At 38.9% G+C, this 27,422-nt stretch overlaps 2 protein-coding genes across 5 annotated transcripts in view; one reads left to right on the top strand and one right to left on the bottom strand.

Moving 5' to 3' along the window:
• LOC126414371 (zinc finger protein 64-like) overlaps positions 1-2,368 on the bottom strand; it is a 111,711-nt gene extending 109,343 nt beyond the window's left edge. Inside the window, exon 1 of the mRNA XM_050083340.1 lies at positions 2,204-2,368. The gene's annotated coding sequence lies outside the window, so the exon portion shown is untranslated. The remainder of the gene's footprint in view (positions 1-2,203) is intronic.
• A 21-nt stretch (positions 2,369-2,389) lies between these two features.
• Positions 2,390-27,422, top strand: part of LOC126414404 (rabenosyn-5) — a 31,019-nt gene continuing 5,986 nt past the window's right edge. The window contains exons 1-2 of one of the 4 annotated variants that reach the window (XM_050083342.1): positions 2,420-2,538; positions 4,271-4,318. The gene's annotated coding sequence lies outside the window, so the exon portion shown is untranslated. Of the gene's footprint in view, positions 2,539-3,745; positions 4,133-4,270; positions 4,319-27,422 lie in introns of those variants that run through there. The other 3 variants (XM_050083343.1, XM_050083346.1, XM_050083344.1) reach the window with 3 other exon arrangements.

The raw sequence follows: 27,422 nt of genomic DNA, 5'->3' as shown, positions 1-27,422 counted from the left end.
TCATCATCATTCATCCCCATTATGGTCGGAGGATGGCAAACCACCTCCACTAGGACCTTGCCTAGTAAGGCGGCGCGGGTCTCCCGCGTCGCCCCCCTATGCTCTGTAAAGAAGTATGGGACTCATCATCATCATCATCATCATCAATATAGATATTCTGAATCTTCCATGCAGTTTTAGCTTTTATAACAAAAAGTTTATTAAATATGGCAAAGTGCATCAAATATATATATATCTCTCTCTCTCTTTTTTTTTTTTTTTTTTTTTTTTTTTTTTTTTTTTTTTTTTTTTTTTTTTTGGGGGGGGGGGGAGGAGGCAGGGGGGTTTGTTCATGACCACAATCTAGCCTGAATTTCTATGACTCCAAATGATATACTATTACGTACAGCACAATTATAGAGTCTTTAATTTTCTGTAATGGGGTCATTCCATATCAATTCAACCAATTTGAGAAAATGTTCCAGCTGATAGTCTCAGATTTGGCTGAAATTTAGCACAACAATGCTACCAAGTGTGGAAGACTCATGTACAAAATTTTAAGTTCCCCGGCCAATTACAGAATTATGGCTTGTGAAAGAAGGTGGCGTGACCCGGAAATTGCAACCCACATCTGGCAATCTATATTCAGACCCAACTTCAGGTCTGCATCATCACTATTAGTTGCTAAATCATGTTAAAAAGAAACATAATCAAATACATCTCTGTCAACTTCCATTGTACACAAATGTTTTGCAATAACATGCTGAAATTTTGAGATATATATCATTATGGTCTACTTATGCAGTGTGTGAAATTTGGCTTGGATACTACTTGTCCTTTTTGTGCTACCACACTTCTAAAATCCATGTTTTTCAGGTAATTTTTCAAATTTTTGTATTTTCATGTGCATGTAACTCAGTTTTTGTGACTGATATGGGCATGATGAGTTCTGTGTGTGTTTAGGCCACATTAAGCTTACCACAAAAAAATTAATACTCTTTTTCAGTGAATTATATTTAGCATAGAGGGCACCTACAATATGTAACTTTTAATGTAGGCCTATTACATTTTAATCACATTTTGGAATTTTTTATTTTCCCTCAGAAATATGTTGTTGGTGTTTTGATTCATGGAGTGTGTTCTCTAAATGGATGTTACTGGGTTGTAAAAATTTCCCTGGACTGTGTGGAAGAGTTCCAGAGTTATTAAGATCTGAAGCTGGGTCCACATTCTTTCACAAGTCATAATTCTGGAACTAATTGGCAGGGGAAACTAATACTTTGTACACGAGTGTTCCACACATGGTAGAATTAGTGTACTGACTTTCAGTCAAATCTGAGACTATGAGCTGGAGCCCCTGGTTGAACCGACATGGAATGACCCAATACTGTTTCCTCGATAATTTAAAAGATTTAATATGCTGCAAGTAAACCTCCTCACAAGAAGAAATCAGAGGCACAAAAACAAAAGGGTACTAAAATCATCAATGGTTACAAAGATTTTCACAAAGTATTATGTAACCACATTTTGTTTTCTTATGGAAGCCACATCATGTTCTAGGGCTTTTTACACAAAAGTATTATCAATATTTATAATAAATTTTGGGACAAGACTGATATGCTAATGGACTTTCCGCCGTCATTTTCCTGACAATGACAACATGAATGATGCAAAACATATGTGGAAACTCTCAAAGAACGGAAACCTGAAAACTTTACACACATATCATAATCCTTTCATGTCTTCTTATTATGATCCTTTCTGCTCTACTGAACTCGTAATTTATTAGCATGTGGGACTTCTTTGGCTGTAAAACTTGTCCACTGACTCTATCACAGCTTGCATGACACAGTGAAGGAATATCAGGCTGACCTACACCTGAGCATCAGAACTGCACTAACCCAACTGAACAGAATAGATAACAACAGGTTGTAGCAAATGTACACAGTTCTAAGAGTGTAAACGTACACAATTATAAGTGCTAGCATTTGCGAGTTCATAGTTGTCTAGCTCCAGTCGCAATATTTTCTCCTTTTTAGAGTTCTTGGTTTAGTTTGCAGCCATAACCACGACAGTTATCTACTATTTTTCCGCGATCACGTACGTCTTTTCATTTTTTTCGCTGTTTTCTAAATTAGAAAATGAACAAATGTACCTACAGAAAATAAATAGGCCTACTTGGATTCTGAAATATTAAGCAGGTTAGTTAGTAAACAATACTCACATGGTTGTCAGAGCTGCAAAACTAACTTTACTCTGATTAGGCCCACTTAATCACGTTCTATGAATACTCTGACGAAAATACATATTTCAAAATCAAGGCGCACTTCGAAATTGTTTACATGCATTCATACACACAAAACAAGCGAAACACCCACAATCCTGTTCAAAGACGCTACTAATCGGTACGTACATCAGAGTTGTTAATGGGGGCGTGAAAGCACAGATGTTGAATGAAAGAATTGACGTTGAAGTGTTTTGATTATCAGATGGAGATCATATAGGAATTTATTTAGTTAATGTTTGCAGAAACATTTTTCAACGTATAAGCAGTCCTTCGTAAGTATTTGTGCTGCTCACAGTACTTATGAGAATTATTCTGAATTTGTAAACAATTCAGAGTGTACTGACAAGCATGTTGCAGAACAATTTTCATTTAAAAATGTCATTCGGTTGCCTTGCATTTGGCAATACGCAGACATTTCTGAGGAATAAATCTAACATGCATGGTGTGAAAACTTAGAGGAATATTTTCCAGCTACTACAATTCCATGAAGCATTTTGCAACCCTCCCACCCCCAAACACCCCTTTAATACCGTCACTACTTCCGAAACGAGACTACCGATACCTTAAGCGAGAAGCGGCATTTTGTCCGTGCTGCATTTTAATTTTTTTGTGCAGCTAATGCTCTGGAGACCTATTGTGCTTTTCTTGATCTTGTTTACAATGTTCTGCTTATATTAAACGTTCATCTTTATCTGTATATGAAGCTGTTTACCGCGTTTTTGGAAGCATATGAAATTATATACATACAAATCATCATCGTTTGTTTCCTGAAACTCCTAGACGGTAGTAGCGTAATTCGGCCCACTCTTTAAAATTGTATTTGTTTCTGAAAGTTGCACGTAGATTCATTTGATTACCCATCATTGTGGAGATGCTCAGCACAGAATTCTTACAATCGTTTACAAGGTTTTCTGAAGTCCACCTTATACATACTAATGGCAGATGAGGAGCGAATGTCTGAATAAAAATGTCACTCGGGAAAATGATGAAAACAGTAAAGACCAGTATTCAAAGCACCAAGTCTTATGCAAATTGCATAGGCCTACTGAGCATAAAAGCTCTGGATCTATAAAAATTGTGTGGCACTCACTGGAAGATTTGCTTATTGTGCACAGCTAATAAACACCACACTTATGCAAACTAGGCAGCAAGAAGCAAGATTCACACAATTAGTTTATTAGATTAGATTCAGTTTTCGTTCCATAAACCCAAAAAATGAGATGATTCTTGTGGGTGTGGAACATGTCAGAAAATGGCGTTTTGGTGAGTCTGTAATAGGCTGATTGGTTCTTGCAACTAAGTGGTATTAATTTAGCATACATGTCACCAAGTTACTGATACAGGATTTCTCCCTCCACCCCCCCCCCCCCCCCCCCACAAAAATAAATAAATAAATGGGAAAGCATACAAAATATATATCAAGCTAATATGCTCATCATCTTACACTTACTACTGAGTACAAAGTACTAGTGAAATTGAAAATAACAATGGCAGAAGACTTCTTAAGGCATCCACACACGAAACAAAATCAGTGTAAGTCTGATACATAGTCTATATAGAGAGCATTTAGGATATAGTTCTGTGTCACTGGTTACACTACACTATCAACTGGCATCATCACATTCTGTGTTGTCAGAGAATGAAATGAATTTTGGAATTTGTAAACAATGTGCCAATACAGTTGTGGCGTCGTCAGCATGGCAGAAATGTGAGCCTCAAGAAATGCCCAGTGGGTGACATAACTAATAATACAAAGCGTTTACCTAACAAAACTGATGAACTAACGGGACTGCCATAGGAATAGTGGATTTTTTGTGGGGAAACACAACTTGAAAACTATACAACAAACCAAAAACAAAAATGGAAGTAAGTAAGTAAATAATTCATATAATTCAAATAATATTTTAATATGGATCATTATTTGCATTAAACATATATTTGTGTAGTAAACAACACAATCTAAGCTGCACCCCCAACCATCTCAGTGTTTCCCCGTCTCCACAGGACAGCAAGAGTCGAGGAAAACCAAATGTGTGCATGTGGCATACACAGGTAAACAGTGCACATGGATGACATTTACAACTGAGACATTCAACCAAAAATATGGTAGACATGAGCCACATAACTTTCGAAGTAACTCTTCAGATAATACACCAGTGGATCGTATTGTTCACTAGATGCAAATTTTTTTTTTCAGTTTTAGTTTGATGCTGGTGTTTCATAATTTTGCCAATACTCTGCAAACTGTTGAATGTTAACATGCTTTTTAATTCTCTTTTAAACGTAATAGTTATGAAATTTGCTAAATTCTTTGAGACAAAGCAATGAATAAAAGATTTGATTGATATGACACACTTTTTTTTTTTTTTTTTTTTTTTTTATCTAATGCAGTTCTGTGCATTTTTCCTCAAAAAATCATCTTATGTTTCCTGTTTCACGTTACTGTTTAATACTATGACTTAATGAGGCTGTTTTTATTTTTTAAAATTTCCCTCCCCTATTGCCTTTGACAACACCCTTTTATGATTCCTACAACTCTCATCTGGAGTTGTAAGTTTGTTGTGCCATGCTTATGTTACTCCATGCCTTAACAAAATGTGTATGAAGAAATAATGTGAATGCTGCATTGTGTCTGTTTTGCATTCTTAACATGTAATAACTTTCACTTTGTTCTTTGTTCTGTATTCCTATCTCAATTGACTGTATGTCCATACTCATAAGAAATTTTTGTGAGAGGCCTCTCGAACTCTACAGTTTCCAAATTCCATTACTGGGTTACATTTGTCACTGATGCTTAAGTTAGCTAAAGCTCATCAGTAGGGTCGTATGAATAAAAAAGAATACTCTCTGCAGAAGATTCTCAGATGAAAAGAAAACTCTCTTAGAAAGTTCTCTGTTTCACATGAATGAAAAGTTCGAAGCATATTCTTTGATGAGGGAGCTCTTTCTCACTACCTTCCCTCCTTCTCGAGAAGGTTCTCACTCTGTGTTGTGTGCCACATCAGATACAAAGCACAAGCATTATCTTCCATTTAATTCAGCTCATTCCAACAGGTGAACTAATCAATGTGCGAACATGGAACTGGCATCAATGTGTTCTGGAAGAGCTCCACTATGATTAGATTTTAATTTTATGTATGGCAACAAATTATTAAGAATATTATGGACAGTTCACAAAAATGAATTTTCTGACAATGTTATTGATTTTTCAACATGTGGGGAACTTCTTTGCTACTGAAGTTAGGTGAACAAATTATACAAATGAAATCTTAAGAATACATCATGTTTTCATCTACTCCAAACTGGAACTCTATTTACCACAAGATGATTCTGGCTAAATATAACACACTATGGTCCATTCACTTGTGAAGTAGTTAGGTGGTTGCCCATGTGCTTTCATTACGAGAAACAGATCACTAGCTTTGTAATTAAGCATTACTAATTTTTTCTGATCCACCCACTTATTTCTAACATATCAAAAATAGTATGTATTCTGCCAGAAAACATATGTAATTTTGTTACTTAGCTACTTACAGCAGTAAACTAAGAACTCTAATCATGCCGCTGAATCAGACTGTGGTTCATTTCTGTGGTGATGCAGCGGGTTTCATTATGGGTATGTGCACCTTCCCTATACTGTCCCTACATGCTTGTTTCATTCCATGTCACTTGGCAATGTCGCGTCTAAATATTTAATCAACGTCACTGTGTAAAGCAGCACACTACTGATACTGTATTTGACATTACAGGATTATTTTTTGTGCTCATCTGCATTAACTTAGATTTTTCTACATTTAAAGCCAGGTGCCATTCATCACACAACCAGAAATATTGCGTAAGTCATCTTGTATATTCCTACAGCCAATGATGACACCTTCCATACATCACACCATCACCACCAAACAGCCATAAATTGCTGCTCATCCAGTCCATCAGGCCATTTATTTATATAGAGAATAAAAGGTGTCATAACACTTCTGTGGGGCACTGCTGACACCATTCTCTCTGATGAATGCTTGCCATTGAGAACAGCATACTGGATTCTATTGCTTAAGAAGTCTTTGAGCCACTCATGTATCTGGAAACCTATTGCATATTCTTGTACCTTCGCTAACAGTCTGCAGGTCAAATGCTTTCCTGAAATCTTTGGAATATGGAAGCTGCCTGTTGCCCATCATCCATGGTTTACAGGATATTGTCAGACAAGGGCAAACTGCATTATGTGTGAGCAATGAGTTCTAAATCTGTGCTGAATTGTGGACAGAAGGTCTTCCATTTCAAGGATATTTGTTATATGTGAACTAAGAATATGTTCAAGAAGTCCGGGCAAACTAATGTTATGTATATTGGTCTGTAATTTTGCTGGTCTGTTCTTTTACTGTTGTTAAATAAAGGAGACATTTGTACCTCTTTCCAGTCAGTTGGGGCCTTTGTGCTGGGTAAGAGATTCACAATAAATGATAGCCAAGTAAGGGACCAATGCCACTGAGTACTCTGTGTAAAACTGAATTGGGATTCCATCTGTACCTGTTGACTTATATGTTTTCAACTCTTTCAGTCGTTTCTCTATCCCATGGATATGTCCTCCTTACAGAAGTCTCTGTGATGGTACTACGATGGTATGTTTGTATGATCCTCCTGCATAAATAATTTCTTTAGTGTGCAATTTAAAACTCTGGCCTCCCTTCTGGTGTCTTCTATTGCCATACCAGGCTGGTCAACAAGTGACTGGGTGGAAACCTTTACCCAAGTAGCAATTTGACATAGGACCAGAATTTTCTTGGGTTCTTGGCAAGATCTTTTGCTAAGATATGACAGTGGTGGTCATTTGTGTGGTTTGCAAATCAGTCTTTTTACAAATGCATGAATTTGTACTAGCTTTTGCCTGTCATCTGCATGTTCTAACTTGAGATACCTGTGTTGGTGCCAACTGTCCAGGTAGCAAATGTTCTTTGACTTCATTCCAGATGCCACTATCATACAGGCTGCCATCTGGAATGCTGCCACTGCTGATTCTTTGATGACCACAACAGAGATGATGCCCTTTGTATAGCTGAAAATGGACTATGAGAATATTTATAATTTTGTTTGCACATGTTTGCCCTTTATGGGCTGTACACTTTTCAAGCTATTTGCTGTTGTTCATTTTGACTTTATGGCCATTATGAAGCAACCTACAAAACATATCAAACAGAGAAAGAATAAAACATGTAATTTGTATAACAAATATACATAAAAATGCACGAAATGGAAAGAGTCATCAATTTGATATAGGAGAAATGTACTACCTGCTAAGTTTCCTTTCAAATCTGACCCTCACAAAGACCACGTTAGATGAAGTCATGAAAACACTCACTTGAAGAATGAATGATGCAAGGTTGCATTTCTGCCTGTATATAGTATGGCCATTTGTGAGTTCAGTGTTGACCAGGGGAGGAACAACAATGATGCACAAGCATTTAACACATTTTACAAGATGTTTGTCAGCTCCCTTTCTGATATTAGGTTGTTCCCTTTCAAGCATGTGTTTTAAAAAGCGGTGTCTAGGCCAGTTTGCCATCTCAGAAAGATTATTTGTCAAAAAGCAGTGACATTTGGGAAGTAGACTGGAGTACTATCTCCCCATATGGTGACTAACACTTCTTCTTATGTCCGTGCACAATAGTAGTAATTAATTATAACTACAAGATGTGGTACAAGGTTTGTTTGTTTATTCATCCATCCAAGGATCATCTTAAAATGATGTAGGACTTGTCATCATTTTACAGTTAAAATAAATAGATCGAAAATATACACACACAGAGTATGTAAGTATGTAGCCTAAAGTTATCAACAGACACACACACAAAAAAGGCAGAAAACTTGCTATCTTTCTTGAGCTCTAAAAAAGACACACACACACACACACACCTAGGGTGATGTGGGAGTTGTGTCAGGTGGGTTTAATGGAAATGAAGAGAGGTCAAGGGCAGGAAGAGGGGTTGGGGTGGGTAGCTAGCAACCTGGAAGGAGGCAGCCAGCTTGCTGGGTAGGAATGCAGGAGGGAGGGGTGATGGGCACATGACCTAGGTATGTAATGCACAGGCGGTGTTGTCAGTGGTGAGCAGCACAACTGAAAGTGATGTGGAGGGGTGAATTGGGAGGGAGTATAGGACAGAGGAAGAAGAATCTGTTGGGTGGAGGGTGAGGGGGACAATCAGTTAGGGGGGTGCCATGTGGCTTAGGAGGGTGCCATGTGGGTGTCCATGGCTGTGCTGTGGATGCGAGGCAAGGTGTTCAGATTGTGAAGGTAGATGACTCATAAAAAGTTTGGCTTAGGAGGGTGCCATGTGGGTGTCCATGGCTGTGCTGTGGATCTGTGTATATATATGTTCACCCTGAGATTAGGGTGGTTCTGGGAGCAAAGGGTGTGTTGTAATGTGCCTCCCATCTGCACAGTTCAGGAAAGCTGGTGTTGAGGGAAGGATTGAGATGGCGTAGGCTGTAAAGCAGCCATTGAAATTGAGCATGTATTGCTCAGCTACATATTGTATCACTGGGTATCTATTTTGCTCTTTGCCATAGTTTACTTGTGGCCATTCATTCTGGTGGACAGCTGGTGTTGTCAAGATAACATAAAAAGCTGTGCAATGATTGCAGGGAAGTTGGTATGTGATGTGGCTGCTTTCACAGGTGGCCTGGCCACTGATGGGGTAGGACAAGACTGTGACAGGACTGGAGTAGAAGTTGCCAGGTGAGTGGATTTGGCAGATCTTGCACCTTGGTCTACCACAGGAGTATAATCCCTGGGATGGATTCTTTTGGTGTGGAATGGATTATAGCGGCTAAAATGCAGGTAATGTTTGCGGCTAATAGGTTTAATATGGATGTGGCTGGTACCATCGGAGAGTTGGAGGTTAGCATCAAGGAAGGTGGCATGTTGGGTTGAGGACGGTGATGTGGATGCGAGGCAAGGTGTTCAGATTGTGAAGGTAGATGACTCGTAAAAAGTTTGGCTTAGGAGGGTGCCATGTGGGTGTCCATGGCTGTGCTGTGGATCTGTGTATATATGTTCTCAAACCTTCACCGTCCACTGTTCCCCAGCAGCTCCGACACCCATGCGTCACATAACAAGTTCATGCACCTGCCATCACTCCTTCCTGCATTCCTAGCCAGCAAACGGATGCCTCTCTCAAGCCTCCTACCTCTGTGTTCCTCTACCAACCCCACCTGAAACAATCCCCACACAGTCCTAGTCTACCTGTTGAACTCACTCTTGGTATTTTGCACCCAGCTGGGGCACAGGGATGTGTGTGCATGCATGTATTTTGTGTGTGTGTGTGTGTGTGTGTGTGTGTGTGTGTGTGTGTGTGTGTGTGTTTGTTTGTTTGTTTGTTTGTTTGTTTGTATTGTATTGTAGCTTAAGAAAGGATACACTCCAAAAGCTACCAAGTAGCCTGTCTTTTTTGTGTGCGCCTGTTGACACCACAACGCTTCTGATTTTCCTTGAGGGGTTTCGTTTATTCCTGAAGTATTTACATTCTTCCTTAAGGTTCTTACAATGAATATGTAAATATGCTTGTGTGAGAAAAATTCAGGTGGTTAGTTATGGCTTTGGTTATGGGACCACCTTGGCATTCGCCTAAAAAGATTAAGGAAAACCACAGGGAACCAAAATCAGATGGCCAGACAGAGCAAACTCCATCCTCTTGTATATGAGGTCAGTATCATAACAACTGCACGCCGTATTTGGCTGGTCCCTATTGTACAATGTTCTTTAATATACACACAGTTTACTCCAGATAACTTTTAATATAAACAAATCTTTACTGTTAATCACTGCACACATAAACAACAGCCACTTTTGGCTCCTGAATGATGAACATGCTGTACTGGTCGTCACATTAACTCCAGTCTGTTTGGAAAACTGACCCTGGGCCTGTAAACATGCCACTGTGCTCGATATATGTCTTTGTGTCCTCCCCTCGGTTAATCTGAAAAATTGAGTCAGCATCCCCCATTATGAGTGAGATGTTGAACTCAGGAGAATGACAAGACATTACTATCATGCACTTTATACAATGAAGAGCCAAAGAAACTCGTACACCTATCTAACAACATGTAGGGCACCTGTAAGCATGCAGAAGTGCTGCGACATGACATGACATGGACTCAACTAATGTCTGAAGTAGTGCTGGAGGGAATCGACACCATGAAACCTGCAGGGCTGTTCATAAATCCATAAGAGTATGAGGGGGTGGAGATCTCTTCTGAACAGCATGTGGTAAGGCATCCCAGATATGCTCAATAATGTTCATGTCTGAGGAGTCTGGTGGCCAGCGGAAGTGTTTAAACTCAGAATTGTGTTCCTGTAGCCACTCTAGCAATGTGGGGTGTCACATTGTCCTGTTGGAATTGCTCAAGTCCATCGGAATGCACAATGGACATGAATGAATGCAGGTATCAGACAGATTTCTTACATACCTTACTTATGTGTCACATGTCAGAGTCGGATCTAGACATATCAGGGGTCCTATATCACTCCAACTTTCCCACACCATTACAGAGCCTCCACCAGGTTGAACAGTCCCCTGCTGACATGCAGGGTCCATGGATTTATGAAGTTGTCTCCATACTCGTACATGTCCATCCACTAAATACAATTTGAAAAGAGACTCGTCCCATCAGGCAAGATGTTTCCAATCATCAAGGCTCCAATGTCAGTGTTGATGGGCCCAGGCAAGGCGTAAATCTTTGTGTCATGGAGTCATCAAGGGTACATGAGTGGGCCTTTGGCTCCGAAAGCCCATATCGATGATGTTTCATTGAATTGTTTGCAAGCTGACATTTGTTGTTGGCTCAGCTTTGAAATCTGCAGCAATTTGTGGAAGGGTTGAAGGATTCTCTTCAGCCATCATTGGTGCCATTCGTGCAGGATCTTTTTTCTTCTTCAGCGATGTTGGATATTTGACGTTTTACCGGATTCCTGATATTCATGGTACAGTCTCGCTACCTTGGAGATGCTGCTTCCCATCGGTCATGCACCTACTATTGTTATAGTAGTATATTCAAACTCACTCAAATCTTGATAACCTGCCATTGTATCAGCAGTAATCGATCTAACAATTGCACCAGACACTTGTTGTCTTATATAGGTGGTGCTGACCACAGTGCTGTATTTTGCATGTTTACACTCTGTATTTGAATATGCATGCCTATGCCATTTTCTTTGGCACTTCAGTATATATCATGGCACATGATTTTCATGTAAAATCATTGTAATGTGACAAGAGGTTGTAGTTATCTCCTTTCATTATTAACCACTAGTTAGTCCTTAAAGCAGTATTTGAATGTGTAATGTGCTTTATGTACAAAGAATATTTTAGCTGTCTTTTTAAAACAGATATATTTTAGTATCATTTTCAACACATTGTGCAGTTTCTTGTACAGTTTTATTCAGTAATAGAAAATGCTGTTTTGAGATTTTTTGTTTTTCCTTGGTAATTGTAGGTCCAAACTGGCTCTTGTTCTATGATTATGGATAAAACTATTTGTGTAATACTTAGTAATGTTTTCACAGATAATACACTACAGACAAGTAGATATACCCACTTGGTGCAGTAAGGACACCCAGTTTTTTAACCATTTCTTTACAGTGAGCCTGACTACTACTTACAGTTATTATTCTTACCGTCCTCTTCTCCAATTTAAAAACTGTGTCTATGTTTTGTGCCTTTGACCCCCAGAATGGAATTCCATAGTTAAGAATTGCGTGTACTTAGGAACAGTATGTCACTACAAGATTGAACTGTTACAAACTCATGATGGAACCCTGGTAGCAAAACATACTGATGACATTCTTATTGCCAGCAACTTTATGTTTGTGTGTTCACCCCATGTTGACTGAGACTCAATATTCATCCCTAAGAATGTGGCATTTGTTACACAATCTGTTGATTTATCAGCTATGCTTCTTCTATCTTTATGCTGAAGTGCATTCTGTTTTCTTCCTTTATGTTCACTGTTAATGTATTACAGACTTCCCAATCATAAACATTCTTGAGGGTTCAATTTCCTTTCTCTTATGGAAGTTCAAAGTCATTGAGTTATATTAATAACAGAACTGAGCCAAATATGCTATTCTAAGGAACAAGATGAGTAAACTATCTCTACCTTTTGCATTCTGTTTTGCAGGTAGGAGTAGAGGCACACATTTGTTATTCCTCTCATACCTAATACTTCTAGCTTGTTTGATATACTTTCATGGTCAACTGTGTTAAAAGCCTTGGACAAGTCCAAGAGTATGATTGTAACACAGCCATTGTTGTCAAGAGCTCAGAGTAATTCTTTTGTGAACTCTGTCATGGTTGATATTGTACTTCTCCTGCTTCGAAAACCAAACTGTGTTTCCTTAAAAAGGTTAAACTTTATACATGTTACTCTTATTGATTCAATTATTTTTGAGGATGCAGAAAGTAGTGAAACTGACCTGTAATTTTGAATACTCTCTCTGTATTACCTTTCTTTAGTAAGAGCAAAACTTGTGTTAGCTTTAGATACTCTGGAAAAATACCTGAACTGTAGGACTTTACTTGTGTGGTGAACAGGAGCCCCTAAGCTATTGCAGCACACATGTCATTTCTTGTAAAATTCTCAGATGTCCAACTGGATCACATCATAATTACACTGTGATATTTTGGCAAACAGAGTCAGTTGCCATCTTCAAGTGGTCCCCAGTGATTGCTGCTCCACTCCAGTTGAGCAACATGAGCAGTGCAGCAGTCATCAGGGAGTGCCTGAAGATGGCAATGAATCTGTTTGCTGAAATATTCTGGAGTTATCATGACATGACCCAGCTAGACAAATTAGAAATAGACTGGGAGATCACCTCTTTTCTTTCTTGTGCTGCAGCCTTTCATCTCTGACTGTCTTTAATACTCCTCCTCTTCCATGACAGCAGCCTGTGATGTTGACTCAGCCATTTCCCTAGGTTCAGCTTACTTTTGTTGAATCTTCATTCATTTCCCTTACATCACTTTTTGGCTCAAGTAATTTTGGTCCCTTTCTGTGTTTGACCTCCATTTCAGATTTGTGAGCTGTCTGGGGAAGAATGCCCTACATAGTGGCTACTGCATACTGTTGGTGACCCCCTGTGCCCCATAACTGTGTAAACTCATGTATGTACTTATAAGCCACTGGGGTATTCAATCAAACTTGGTTGGGTTGTTATGCAGAGTCCACACAGGATATGTTGGCCGATAAGCACTGACCAGTTTTCGTCCAAAGTGCTGCCTGAGTTCATTCATGTGTTCGGAAGGGGAGTCCGACAAGTGTTTGCCACCTTTCGGCCAGTTGGTGATGACAGAATTGAGGTGCCCATCCAGTAGTTTTTCTCAAAGGTTTTTTCAGAAACTATACAGTAAAAATTTTCATTTTTGCATTACTTATTGCTATACATTTTAGGTTCATGGTGATGTGCCCACCATTTCTATAATGGTTATAGTTATTGTGATATTTATGTGGAAGTAAGACACTGCGCGAAATTCGGAAAAGTTTGCAATGGAAAATAGAGGTCACTATGATTTTGCATTTGGTGTGTATTAGATAATATGTTGCATTGTATGAAATTTAGCTAACATACTGAATTTTACTTTAGACTTGGCTAAACATGTCTGTCACCAATCTTGAGAAAATTGATCTGATGCAGCACACACTTTTTCGATCACGCTGCGCCAGCAATAAAGACAGAGTGAAATATCCACAATGTTCCTAATATTTCATAAACAGTTTCAGATATCAAAGTGAGATTTTGGCAAATGATAGCATGCAAAGAGGACAGTATTTTGCCACATCATTATTATGCAAAACTTCATTATCTGCCTTGTTATTCCACTAACTACAGACTTTTTCAATGAAAGAAATACTCATCAATAGCTGGTGAAACAAGAAACTCTGTAGGTTGTAGAACAACATAAGTGATGACGTTGCACATTTTTTTTTTTGTACTGAGGATGTGCTTTTTCAAAAGCTACTGACCTTACTTTTCCTCACTTACTCACTTAATAAATCACAGTTTCAGAATTTTCTCACAATTGTGTCTGCACAACATGTTACCGAGGTGAGACTGTATACACTCCACCCTGTTTTGGAAAAGCAGCAAATTTTAACACAGCAACCAGATAAATGTATAGGTTTTACTCAAAATTAACCACTGATGACATTTCTTTGGAAGTTACAAATGGTTAACAACGTTACTGCTTTCCCTACCCTGGCTACCCCATGGCAAGAGGGACAAGCCAAACAACTGAGAATGAAACAATTTACTCAGTACTTGGTGTATACTAGAACAGATGGAGATACTTTTATGGTGATGGAATCATTCGTTTTTGTGGAAGATAATTTTGGAGAAGCTGAGTCATTAGGAAAAATGCGCAATAGATCACTGTTGATTAAGGCCTCCTCTGCTGCATAATCTCAAGCTCTTCAAATATATTAATGATTAGATGACATACCATTAACTATGGCCCCACATAAAACTTTGAATCTGGTGCAAGGAGTTACCTTTCTCCGAGACCTTACACTTCAGGCAGATGACAAGCTACAAACTAATCTTGAATGCTGAGGTGTATATTTCATCCAACATGTACAAAAAACTCCCAAGGATAAACAAACATATACAGGTGCTTAGTTAAATTTATGATGTACATGTATGATGTGAAACCTTATGTTCTGCTGCCCATGAATTGTTTCCAATGTTGATGCTTTGGTCATATGTTGTCCCTCTGCATGGCAGATCCAAAATGTGGAAACTGTAGGCAATCACTCCATGAAGCTCGTCCTTGAGAAAACCACCTTTATGTGTCATTTGTGCTAAGCACCATCGTGCACATTCACCGGGTTGTCCAGTATTTAAAATGATCTTTTGACCACATGTCATGTATTGAGGAAGAAACAAATATGAATGCCTGCGTCCTATCAACATGATGACTAATTATGGAAAAGTCACTGCTTTCAGCACCTCAATTGTTTCCAAACCAATCCTATCAACACCTTTCACTCTTGTGGTTCCTGAAACACCATCTTTGGAAACCACCTCCCACACCTAGATGGAGAAGCAGCTTCCTCCTCTCCATCTATTAGTTAAAGGGCTCACTCTTGGGACACCTCTCCCTGGAAACCCACAGGTCAGAGGGCTGACCCCACCCAATGACTGAAAGAGCCAAGACCTCTAGGTCCAAGGGTGGCCCGCTCTTCATCCATCCCCATGCCTGAAGCACATAGGTCCTCACAAGAATCTCAGTCAGCAAAATCTGCAAAACAGGAGAAGGAGCAGGATGAGGATGAGGAGGAGAATAATAAGAATAATTGGAAGGAGGCTTTTCTGGAGATGTTGGAGGCACCATATCACACCACATCATTGTAATCTGAGACAATGTTCATTGATGTTATCCTGCAGGCAAAAATGATAGAAAGTGGTTCTGGGACATGACCAGTCATTGTGTCCCCTTCACACCTAACTAGGACACCCTCAACATGATGTCCAATGGAACAGTAATGGATACTACTGTCACATGCTGTAACTGAATAAGTAATCTCCACTTATTCTGCAGTTCGCAATCTGTTGGTATTGCACTGGCCCCAGTAGTAATTTTTAGGTTTGTTTGCACATATGTCGTCAGTGGGTGCATTCCTCTCTCTACCATGTTGTAAACAATAGTGATGTGAGTGCAAAATATCCCAGTGAACACCATTTGTAATATTTAGGTACCTTCAGGTGGGGTACTTACTTCCTTTGAGATGACCACCTTAATACCCTACTTGGATATTTCAGTGTGCAGGGAAGTAACACTTCATCTAGTAGGGGCCTTTTGATTGACCAGCTCCTTTCCAAACTTGATCTGTGCCTCCTCAATGATGGTACTCCATCATGTTTCAGTGGTGTTCATGGCAGCTTTTTGGCTATTGACCTAATGATCTCTTAGCCTAATCTCTTAGCTTCACTACATCGGACACTCCACAGTGATCTGTGTGGCAGTGACACATCTACATCTTCATACATACTCTGTAGGCCACCATATGATGTGTGGCAGAGGATGCCCTGAACAACTACTAGTCATTTACTTTCATGTTCCACTCATAAATAGAGTGGAGAAAAAACAATTGTCTGTATTCCTCTGTATGAGCCCTGATTTCTCATATGTTCATAGTACTTACATGAAATGTATGTTGGCAGCAGTAAAATCGTTCAGCAGTCAGATTCAAATGTTGGTTCTCTAAATTCTCTCAGTAGCTTTCCCCAAAAAGAGCATCACCTTCCCTCCAGGGATTCCCATTTCAGTTCCCGAAGCACCTCCATGATATTTGCATATTGTTTGAACCTACCAGTAACAAATCTAGCAGCCCGCCTCTGAATTGCTTTAATGTGTTCTTCTAATCTGATGTGTTGCGGATCCCAAATGCTGAGGCAATACTCAAGAATGGGTCACATTACCATTCTATATGCCATCTCCTTATAGATGAACTACACTTTCTTAAAATTGTTCCTACTACCAACCTAATGTGCTCATTCCATTTGGTATTGCTTTGCACTGTTACGCCTGGATATTTAATCAACGTGATTGTGTCAGGCTGCACCCTACTTATACTGTATTCAAATGTTACAGGATCATTTCTCTTACTCATCCACATTAACTTACATTTTTCTACATTTAGAGTAAGCTGCCATTCATCACACAACTAGAAATATTGCCTAAGTCCTCTTGTATACTCCTACAGTCACTCAATGATGACACCTTCCCGCACACCACAGCATTACCATCAAACTACCATAAATTGCTGCTCACCGTGTCCATCAAGTCATTTATTTGTATAGAGAATAAAAATGGTCCTATCAGACTTCATGGGACACTTCTGATGATACTCTTGTCTCTGATGAATACTCACTGTTGAGGACAATGTCCTGGGTTCTGTTACTTAAAAAGTCTTCAAGACACACACATATCTGAGAATCTAACCCATATGCTTTGACCATCATGAACAGTCTGCAGTTGGGCATTGTGTCAAGCATCTATGAATGTGGAGTCTGCCTGTTGCCCTCCATACATAGTTTGTAGGATATCATGTGAGAAAAAGGCAAGCTGAGTTTTCTGTGAGTGATGCTTTCCTGGTGATCCTCTCACTTCCTTGTCACCGCATGATGGACCAGTTACCACAATGGGCTCTTCGAAGAGCCAACTGGCATTTGTATACCTCTGCTGTCACATTCACCCCTTTTTTTTATCAGAGTGCATCAACTAGGTTGTGGGAGACATCTTTGACGCAGTCATCCGTGTCACTGGGGCTACTACTCATCTTTCTACAGGGACACTTCACTGCCGGCCAATCCCATGGTGGACAAAAGACATTGCAACAGCTATTCAGAATTGTTGTACATCCCTATGTCATCTCGAGCAGTATCCTTCACATGTCGTCCCCCTCACTTTTAAGCAACTCCATGCTAAACCTCACTATCTTATTAAGTGCAGTAGGGAGGAATATTGGGAGCACTATGTCTCCTCCTCAGGAATTTATGCCTCTTCCTCCCAGGTGTGGGGCAAGTTCCATGGTATTCTCGGCCACCAAAGATCAACAGCTATTCCGTATCTCGTCTTTCAAGGTTGTCTATGTACTTATGTGTTGGTTCTTACTGAACGCCTTATGATCCCTTTTGTGACAGCATTGACATCATCTTCTTAATTGGCTACCTTTCTGATGCAGAAACAAGTTGACGACATCCTCCTATGGTTCAGCTGCCACCAAGACAAATTATATAATGAAAATTTCAGTGGCAGAGAACAGCTTCATGCTGTTGCTTCAACTCAAAGTATGGCACCAGGCTCTGATTCAATTCATAAATAGATGATCCAACATCTGAATGTTACTCAAAGGTTATGTCTATGCAGAGTCTTCAACAATATTTAAATTTAACGGAGCTAAACTTCTAACTGTTGTTATTTATAGATCCCCAGACTCCGATTTTACAACATTTTTGCTAAAGCTAGAGGAGGTTCTTGGTTCACTTTATAGGAAATACAAAAAGTTAGTTATATGTGGTGACTTCAATATTAATTGTATAAGTGATTGTGCAAGGAAGAGGATGCTGGTAGACCTCTTTAATTCATATAATCTTATGCAAACTGTATTCTTTCCAACGAGAGTGCAAGGAAACAGTAGAACAACCATAGACAATATTTTTGTTCATTCCTCATTACTAGAAGGGCATTCTGTTAGCATAAAGGTGAATGGCCTTTCAGATCGTGATGCACAAATTTTAACTTTAAAAGATTTTTGTGCTGCAACACGTGTTAAATATAGTCATCAGCTGTTCAGGAAAGCTGATCCAGTTGCTGTAGAGACCTTTGTAAACCTTATAAAGGAACAAGAGTGGCAAGATGTTTATAGCGCTGATACAGTAGATGATAAATATAATGCTTTTCTCAAGACTTTTATCATGCTCTTTGAAAGTTGCTTTCCGTTAGAACGTTTAAAACAGGATACTAGCACAAACAGGCAGCCTGGGTGGCTGAGTAGAGGGATAAGAATATCTTGTAGAACAAAGTGGCAATTATATCAAAACGTTAGAAACAGTCAAAATCTAAATGCAGCAGTCCATTACAAACAGTATTGTAAGGTGCTTAAAAATGTTGTTAGGAAGGCAAAAAGTATGTGGTATGCAGATAGAATAGCTAAGTCTCAGGATTAAATTAAAACCATATGGTCAGTCGTAAAGGAAGTGGCTGGTCTGCAGAGACAGGTCGAGGATATAGAATCAGTGCTTAGTGGGAATGTCCGTGTTACTGATAAGTCGCATATATGTACAGTTTTTAATAATCACTTTCTGAATATAGCAGGTGAACTAAATAGAAACCTAGTCCCAACAGGGAATCATATAGCGCTCTTAGAAAAAAGTGTTCCGAGACTGTTACCTGAAATGCTCCTTCATGATACTGACAAGAGGGAGATTGAGTTAATAATTAAATCACTAAAGACCAAGAACTCTCATGGATATGACGGGGTACCTAGCAGAATACTGAAGTATTGTTCTATGTATGTTAGCCCAGTTCTCAGCCATATCTGTAACTTTTCCTTCAGGAGTGGTCGGTTTCCTGATCAATTAAAGTACTCGGTAGTGAAGCCACTTTATAAAAAGGGAGACATTGATAATGTTGACAATTTTAGACCTATTTCTATGCCATCGGTGTTTGCTAAAGTTATCGAGAAGGTTGTATATACAAGGTTACTGGAGCATTTAAATTCACATAATTTGCCGTCAAATGTTCAGTTTGGTTGTATAAATGGTTTAACAACTGAAAATGCTATATTCTCTTTTCTCTGTGAGGTTTTGGACGGATTAAATAAAAGGTTGCGAACGCTAGGTGTTTTATTTGATTTAACAAAGGCTTTTGACTGTGTTGACCACAAAATATTACTGCAGAAGTTGGACCATTATGGAGTAAGGGGAGTAGCTTACAATTGGTTCGCTTCTTACTTTAAGAACAGAAAGCAGAGGGTAATTCTCCGCAATATTGAGAGTGGTAGTGATGTTCAGTCCCAATGGGGCACTGTTAAGTGGGGCGTTCCCCAAGGGACGGTGCTGGGGCCGCTGCTGTTTCTTATTTATATAAATGATATGCCTTCTAGTATTACAGGTGATTCAAAAATATTTCTGTTTGCTGATGACACCAGCTTGATAGTGAAGGATCTTGTGTGTAATATTGAAACAGTAACAAATAATGTAGTTCATGAAATAAGTTCATGGCTTGTGGAAAACAATTTGATGCTAAAACACAGTAAGACTCAGTTTTTACAGTTTCTAACTCAGAATTCAACAAGAACCGATATTTTGATCAGACAGAATAGGCATATTATAAGCAAGACGGAACAATTCAAGTTCCTAGGCGTTTGGATAGATAGTAAGCTGTTGTGGAAAACCCATGTCCAGGATCTTGTTCAGAAGCTAAATGCTGCTTTATTTACCATTAGCACAGTATCTGAAATAAGTGACACTTCAACACGAAAAGTAGTCTACTTCGCATATTTTCATACGCTTATGTCGTATGGTATTATTTTTTGGGGTACTTCTTCTGATTCAAAAAGGGTATTTTTGGCTCAAAAACGGGCTGTTCGAGCTATATGTGGTGTAAGTTCGAGAACCTCTTGTCGACCCCTATTCAAAAATCTGGGAATTCTGACATTGCCCTCACAGTATATATTTTCTTTAATGTCGTGTGTTGTTAGCAATATTAGCCTATTTCCAAGAGTTAGCAGCTTTCACTCAGTTAATACTAGGCAGAAATCAAATCTGCATGTAGAATGCACTTCCTTGACTCTTGTGCAGAAAGGAGTGCAGTATTCTGCTGCATCCATTTTCAATAAGCCACCACAAGAACTCAAAAATCTTAGCAGTAGCCCAAACTCTTTTAAGTCTAAACTGAAGAGTTTCCTCATGGCTCACTCCTTCTACTCTGTCGAGGAGCTCCTGGAAGAGCTAAAAAATTAAGCAAATTCCAGTGTTACATTGTTGATTTTCTTCATTTAAACTTACGACTTGTCACCTGAATATGTTTTTTTATATTTCATTTTATCTGTTTCTAATATCGTGTTATAATTTCATGTATTGACTCGTTCCATGACCATGGAGACTTCTCCTTAATTTGGTCCCACGGAACAATAAATAAATAAATAAATAAATAGAAAAAAAAAATTAACTTGAAGTTCTCATCCCTTCACAATGGCAAGATAGTATCATTGTTGCAGTCCTTAAGACAGGCAAATCACTATGTCTTTTGACAGCTACTGACTGATTAGTCTCACCTACAAGCTCCACAAACTGCTTGAAAGGATGGTTGCCTACAGATTGTGCTGGGTTCTTGAATCTTGGGCCCTTTTGTACCCGTACCAGCATGGCTTATGGGAGGGATGATCTACAACAAAATGTAGATGAGTAGCAAGAAGATCCTGTAATGTTCAAATACAGCATTAATAATGAGCTGCTTGACACAGCTGCATCAATTAAATATCTAGGCTTAATGTTGCAAAGTGGTACAAAATGGAACAAGTGTATAAAGACGGTAGTTGGGAAACCGAATAGCCGACTCTGGTTTATTGGGAGAATTTTAGGAAAGCATATCTCATTTATAAAAGAAACAGCTTATAAAACACTAGTGTGACCAATACTTGAGCACTGCTTGAGTTTGTATGGTCCCCACCAGCTCAGGTTAAAGGAACACATCGAAGCACTCTAGAGGTGCGGTGCTTGATTTGATACTGGTATGTTCAATCAGCGTGCAAGTATTATGGTGATGCTATGTGAACTCAAATGGGAGTTGCTGTGGAAAGTTAAGTACAGTTTCAGGATGTATAACTGGAGGCTCAGACATTTTTGGGGGGGGGGGGGGGGGGAGTGCTCATAAATAATCGGTAGAAAAGTGCACATTAATTTCAGCAGAACTAGTATGCTTTCACACATGGTATACCTTTTACATGATAGGAAAAAGCTCTAACTAGACTGTGGCAGTAGATGATGAGTGACTGTATAGGACAGGTCTTGCATGTGGGTCATCCATAGGAGAATTGCTCATGGTGGAGATTGGAAGCAGGATTAGCATAGGGATGTTATGTTTGTTGAATTGGTGATAGAATACTATTTTAGATGAGGGTGTGGTTTTGGGTTGGAGATTCCTTACCTCAGAACAAATGAATGTTAGTTGAAGTGCTGGAAAAAAGGATAGGTTGATTCTTTGATATGCTAACTAACCTTCTGCAAACACAGACCATTCATTATTGAATGAAGAAGAGCGGAGGTATTTGTAGGTGGCTGGAAGATTTCTTTAATATAGTGTTTTTTGTAGGATTGTGTCTAATTTAGGTGAAATGTTGCCCATATATGGGAAGAACATCCTGGATTTGATCAGCTACTTCTCCCGATTACCGTTTGAATGGTCAACTCAATTTACTCATTGTTAGAGCTGTATTAACCTGATCTGGAGAATATCCATTGTCAGTGAACACAGATATCCAGCTCTTTTGCAAAGCTACCTTTATTAGGGACAACAAATGCCTGCTGTACCAGTATTTGAAGGATGCCCATAGTTTGTGAAGGGTGGTGGCAGTGAGACACCTGCAAATATAGGTCTGTGTGTGTTGGCTTATGGTACTTGGAATGTCCCAATGACCCATTATTTTTCCGATTGACTAAGACATATAGAAATCGTAGATCACTACCTTTCTCCACTTCCTTAGTAAACTGAATATTCCCTGGATGGAATTTAGATATTGTAAAAATTATAACAGCTCTTCTTCACTGTGGAGAGGACATACAAGTTAGTGAAACTCAAACCAAAAGTCTTCAGACAGTATGTAGATGATACTTTTGTGGTATGGTACCACAGTGAACAAGAGGTGTTACAGTATTCTCTACATCAGGTTAGGACAGCTTTAATGAGGAGTAAAAATGATCACTCACTAGATAAAGAAGACAGAGAGCTATTCAAATCCAAGATGTTTCTCTCAGATGTGGATAGAATCCTAAAGAAGCATTATGTTAAAGTAATCTTCAGGCCATCATTAAATAGCTGTACTCTTCACGGCTCTGTAAAGAATGATCTGGATTTGTTTTTTGGACCACCTGTTTCAATACTAGTGATCTTCGAAATTGGACCAATTTTACATGTTCATGAAAAATTTTCATTTTAACCTCTGTTTTTTGGTAATATTGTTGAAACTAACCCATCTATCAATAATGTCATTCATAAAAAAGATAGGGTGAGATAAATTCTGCATTCGATGAAACAAAAAGTGAGCTTATTGGACCACCCATTTGTGTGCAGCTCCTCATTAAAGTTGGACCATTTCTCATCATCAGTGAAGACAATTTCAAACGTAGTTCTTTAGTAGTTCTTATGTACACTCTTTTAAATACAGAACTATAGCAACCCATTGTCTTGTACTTATTTAATATAGTAATAGAATAAAATATTAAAATTCTTTAAAATTTGAAAAATAATATTAAAAAAAGTTTTTCATATATTGAGGGTTAAGAACTGAGACCTCATATCTGACAGATATCAGAAAAAGTCCTGGCTCAAAAAAACTTGTAAGTGAAAAAAAATATATGTTATAACAAAATGATGCAAAAAAGACAATGTACAACCTAATAATAATAAATGATTATGCTCCAAATAAAAAAATCAAAGCAATCAAAATTTTTATTAAAAGTTATGTTTTTGTAGCTCCCCTGTAAAATTTGTCTTTTGTCAGATACGTGGTCTCCGTTCTTAACCCTTGATATGATATAGTGATACCCATTCAACTGATATGAAGGAGGCAGGAAGAGAGAGATGCTCCTTGAAATTAAGTAGTGGTTATTATATTTCGTAATTACAAAATATTACATAAATGTATGAGATGGAAAAGGTAAAAATAGGTATGTACACAAATTTCAAATAAATTGACATTTGACTGTCATTGCACCACCGGCTCCTCAAAGCCCGTAATTTCAGAGTCCGACACCCAATCACTCAGCTCCTCAAAGTCAGTAATTTTCATCACCTCATATATACAGTCCAGGTCTTCATCAACATCTGGTTCATCAGTTTCATCTGGTTGGATGGAGTTAGTGCATGAGTTCCCCTTGCAGTTGACACAAATTAATGAGCACTTAATACCAGCCTTCCGACACCCACAACTACCTGCACAGCCCTCATTGCATTTGCAGGAAATTGTTGAGAGAAGAGACTGTGGAGCTGGTTCTTTGAGGTAGGAACGGGGCCAAGACCAAACTCTGAAGCCTGCCATCCCCAGAGGAGCAGATCCATCTGATGTCCTATTCACATTTGTACTTGTAAGCAGGTCCTCAAGCAAAGATGGCAAGCTGCTGCCAACATTGGTGGTAGGGATGCTAGGGTGAATCTGGATTTCACAATCGCTTTGGAAAACAGGTCGAATCACAATTTGTCTAAAGTGTCTCCTGCCGTACCTCCATAGAGGGTTGTTAAAAATCAGAGGTCAGCTTCGACAATAGCTTCAGCTTAAGTGTCATGCTCTAAGAAAGGTTTGATATCTTCCAGAACACATTTATTTTTGACCAGTAGATTGACCACCGTCTTCTTGCCCTGACCGAAGAGTGCTGAAGTTGTCACATCCACTTATGGTATGGAGAAATATGAGTGCCCTTCTGATGTTGTTTGCCAGTTTGAAACTGCTGGAACCAAATACTTTTGATGAGGTCTTTCCTCTTCCAGGTTTCAAGAAATATATATTTGCTGATGGTGTGGCTAGGGCATTGAGCATGATGAGAAGGTCCGTATCCTCATCAACAACCACAACCTTCTCATGTTCCTGTGATACCTCAAGCACTGTGGCAACAATTAGGTGGTCTGCGTCTTCATTAGCTTGCTCTACTGAAAAGCCTTCATCTTCAAGCCTCAAAATAAGCAAGCTAATGAGACGTGCTTTATTTCTGTCATTGCAAAGGAATTGCTCCTGAGTCATAGTCACCATCATTAACTTGGTAAAGATGACCTCAGGAGTAGTGTGTCTTTTGCTTCGGCGGAGGTGCTCAGCATATTTGATGCTCTTGGTGGGCAGATCTACTGGGTAGCCATCGAACACCACACTTGTCGCACTTCCGCTGTAGTGTCATTTTAAATATTCAATGTATTTGGTTAGCATTAACTGGAATGTTTCACCATTCTTCCATACAACCCAGTGGAGAAGAAATCCACCATCAATGACAAATGCTGCTTCTTCCAGGTTTACATCATTCAGTGGTGTGAACAAGTCATATAACACTAACTTGGGAGTCTTCCTCATTCCAGATGCATCGAAGAGAAAGAGGTGCCAGCTCATATCGTAAGAATTCTTTAAGCTGTTCGTCAGATTTTTTGAGAAGTGCTATCCGGTCGAATATGGTTTCTGGGTTCACTGGTACATCCTCCCCATAAATGGTCACTAGAGAGCAATAAACTGTGTCACCTATTGGACTGACGCAGGATGCTGCCCCTGGTAACTGCACACTCACATTATGCACAATATTCTAGTAAAGCAAAAGATGCTCTTCCAAGTGGTGCATTTTAAATTAAAATCAGAGGTGACCTATATAAATATATTTGCCTCCAAATTTGGTCAAATGTAGGGTTCTGATTTTTTGAAGGTAACTTTCTGGATGATTACCTTAGGAATTACAAAAATACACTTTTGTCATTATTATACTGGCTTGCCAGGCAGAAGATATATACAAAGGCAGAATAACAAGGTGCAAAAAGGCTTTGCTGTTTAATAAGGGATTGCCAAAGTTGACCTTAAATTTCTTGCTACGGAATTAACCCCTGACTTTGAACAGTTTTTTAATTTTTTTTCAATCTTTACTCATGATAATGTTATTTTTGAGTTCTCTGCATAAAACTGATCTAGAGACCTAGATTTGTAAATGTGAAGTTCCTTACGTGGTTAGCAATGAAAGTACAAACTTAGCCGTACAGAAACGGGTGGTTCGTTTCACTTTTGGTCTCATCAAATGCAGAATTTATTCCTCTACACCATTTGTATGAACGACATTATTGATAGATGTGTTAGTTTCAACAATATTACCAAGAAACAGAGGTTAAAACAAAAATTTTTCATGAACGTGTGAAATTGGTTCAATGTTGAAGAGAACTAATATGGAAACGAGAGGTCCAAAAAATATGAAGATAGTCTCATTCAATGCAGAATTTTATGCCCTACAATTTTTAATTCCACTGTGTTTTCAATATTGTGAGTCATTTACGAGATATAATCACAAAACCAAAAAAATACCCCTTTTTTGGGTACATTTTTGCCCCCCCCCCCCCCCCACCACTTTTCCACAACTCTGTCGAGGGGGGGGGGGGGAATCTAGGATAGCCATATTGGGCCACAAATGAAGCCATTAAAACAATAAAACCTTTTGTAGCAATTATTTCTGATTTGTCTAATTTTTGGGTTTACCCCTACTGGACTTATATCTGTCATCTGGCTGCAAGCCTGAAATCTGATGAAATAGACATATCACATGTTGAGCTCCTTTTAAGTACGTTGCTGTTATGAAAATTTATAACTTGTCATGTTTTTCATGAAAATCTCATATGTTGGATTATGGCAAGTTATTTGTCTGACTAACAATACAGTATTGTTTCAAATTCTGCTACAAAAACTTGAAACTTTTGAATATTCTTTGCACTATAATACTTATAAACCTACTATTTATATTTACTACATGTTACACAAAAACGTTTCAGTGTGTCTCTGAAGTAAAAATTACAGTGCACTTTTTTTTTCTTTTTTTTTTTTTTTTTGGGAGGGGGGGGGGGTGGTCGGTTTTCAACTCTCTAGTAGTTCCCATTTAGTAGAATTTGGAAGACTCTGGGCATGTAATGTTTCTTCTTTGGTCAGTGTCACCTATAAGATGAACAGTGTTGAAGTTTAGTAGAAATAACGCATATCTGTATATATGGTTACTGAAGATGTCAGTACGTTTACAGTACATGAAACATTTAAGTTCTTATTATCTCTGTGCGTCGGTTTTATCCTCGTAGATGGTATGTACAAAGGACAGTGTAAGTCTCATTTAATTTGTGGTTGCTCTGCTTGAGGGAGGTGGAGCTATCACTATATCTTCCCCCAACCCCTCCCCATCTCTCAACCTTTCTCTTTCCATATGTGGGATCATCTTCCCTTCCTTCTCTTTTAAAACTGAAAATGCATGTGCCGCATTGATGGCCATTTACCTATACTTTTTTAAATGGTGAGAGGACCTGTGTGAGTGGGAAGGGTGACACTTTTGTTTTGGTTTCCATAAGACATTCTTATTATCAAGGGCATACCTAGGGTCTGAACTACAGGGGGGGGGGGGGGCAGGTCATACTAGTCTCAGGAAACAAGGACTCGAGACAACATACAGCACTTCTTATTAAATAAAACAGTAAACCAGTGAAAAACGGCTTTTAATAAACATTTTAAGTACAAGAATGCACTTGTACAATCCGAGAAAACATGCAGCATTTCTTATTAAATAAAACAGTAAACTATTGAAAAACTGTGAATATCTTCTATGGCAGCTGCCCCCCCCCCCCCCCCCCCCCCGCCCCTCGGTACGCCCGTGCTTATTATGATAGCTATC

The sequence above is a fragment of the Schistocerca serialis genome, chromosome 1 (genome assembly GCF_023864345.2).
Source record: "Schistocerca serialis cubense isolate TAMUIC-IGC-003099 chromosome 1, iqSchSeri2.2, whole genome shotgun sequence".
Lineage (NCBI taxonomy): Eukaryota > Metazoa > Arthropoda > Insecta > Orthoptera > Acrididae > Schistocerca > Schistocerca serialis.
This window is presented reverse-complemented; position numbering and strand designations above follow the sequence as displayed.